This window comes from Lipotes vexillifer, unplaced genomic scaffold (assembly GCF_000442215.2).
Source record: "Lipotes vexillifer unplaced genomic scaffold, Lipotes_vexillifer_v1.1 scaffold1411, whole genome shotgun sequence".
Classification (NCBI taxonomy): Eukaryota; Metazoa; Chordata; class Mammalia; order Artiodactyla; family Lipotidae; genus Lipotes; species Lipotes vexillifer.
Window position 1 is genome coordinate 32201 of NW_006798086.1, and position 1757 is coordinate 33957.

General features: G+C 43.1%; 1 protein-coding gene across 1 annotated transcript in view; it reads left to right on the forward strand.

Annotated features, from left to right (window-relative positions):
• Positions 1–49: 49 nt before the first annotated feature.
• The window catches only part of NRXN1 (neurexin 1), a 1152893-nt gene continuing 1151185 nt past the window's right edge, over positions 50–1757 (forward strand). Inside the window, exon 1 of the mRNA XM_007470152.1 lies at positions 50–190. The gene's annotated coding sequence lies outside the window, so the exon portion shown is untranslated. The remainder of the gene's footprint in view (positions 191–1757) is intronic.

Below are 1757 nucleotides of genomic sequence, written 5' to 3' on the forward strand. Positions count from 1 at the left end.
TTCCCTCTCCTCCCCCTTCTACTCCCCTCCTTTGCCTGTTCTCCCCTCCCGCACTCCTGGAGATAGACGCTCAAGCCTGACGCCTCTGAAAAGGCAGCAGCCGTCGCCTTCTGCACAGACCTCAGGAAATTCGCTTTGACCGATGCATGCCTCAAGCTCTGGCTCGAGCTAAGGGGGAATAACCGGGCAGGTAAAGAAGCTCAATTTGTGTTGGGGGGAGGGGATGGGGCGAGGCTAGCTCGAGAAGGATATCTTTCCCCATTGTAACCGAGCCAGGATCTGCCACAAATGCACAGGGAAGGATGGGTGGTGGGAGGGTGGAGGAGTGTAGATCTTGGTTCTTTTGCATGAAGCTTTTTAAATAGATGGTAAGAAGATGAGACAGTGGAACTGGGGTAGTAACTTAAAGACTGAATGCAGTGATTTATTAGCAAAAAAAGAAAATGGGAAAGTTAGAAACCAAAGCAATAAGATACATCTATAGCTACATCTTTCTTTCCCTTCCCCATCAGCTCCATGCTGTGCCTAGCCTTAATTTGTGCAGTTGACTCCAGGCTCTAAGACACTGCACTGGTATTAGAGATGGAGCTTAGAGACTGGGCGGGAAAGCCAGGGAGAATTTTGGGTGTGCATTGGTATTGAGGGACTTTGCAAAAGCCAGGGGGAAAAGATAGGCACTTCTAAAAATTCAAAGATTTCAGGTTCTTTATTATGGTTTATTGCAAGGTGCATGGAAAGGTGTGCGTGTGTGTGGTGTGTGTTACCGTAAACATACTAAAATAAATGCAACTGCAGCCGATGACCATACTATATCGATCCTTCCAGTGGCTTGGGAATGAATTTGATTCTAGAAATGAAAGAAAAGATTAATGAGGCTGTTAGTCTGCTTCTGAATTAGAGTGCTTCTTCCTTTGGCTGCAGTGAGGTTGTTTTTCAGATCCTTTTATTTTATCCTCTAATTTGTGAACTCACTAGGTTTTCTGGGCACCTAGAGAGAATCCTTTTCTCCATATAAATACAGATACTCTCTCACACACAATGAGCTTCCTCTAAGAACTGGGAGAGTCAGTTGACCTCCGCTGTGGTAAGAATATACACGTTTTTCCCCTTCTCTTACATTCCATAAAAAAATTGTCTAGGTATGCATCAGTGGAGGAGGGCAGGAGAGAGGTGTAATTAAAGGTTTTGTGATCTATGTACTATAAGTTAATAAAATAATTGGCTCCAACTGACTTACAAAAAAAAAATGGTTTTCTAACACACGAGCTTGTGGATGGTTTCAAAGCACTACTCTTGATCTTGAAATTCCAGATTTATTTCACAATGACTGAAAATTTCAGATTTCTGAGTCCAGTTAAAAAATGAAAGTATATTGAATAGTATGCTTAGAATGATTTTTAAGAGCACTTTTCTTTTGGCTTAGCATGGGAGTAGACAAGATATGGCTGCTGATTGCTGATGGTGTGGAATGTATCAGCCATAATAAATAAGCAACTGAGATCTTTATTTCCCTTTACTAGTGAGCAGTGTGTGTGTGTGTGTGTGTGTAGTGTGTAGTGTGTTGTGTGTGTGCTGAAAGAGAGAGAACCAGTCATCAATTTCATCTGGGGAAGAACTTGAAGTGGGATCCCCTAGCTTGGTGGCTCTCAGCTGACACCTGTAGGGATTGCTCTGTACTGAAGAGAAAGGCTCTCAGCTCCCTCCATGGAGGAGCGACAGCACAATGCAGTGCCATAAATTACTGCTAGTTTCATCTT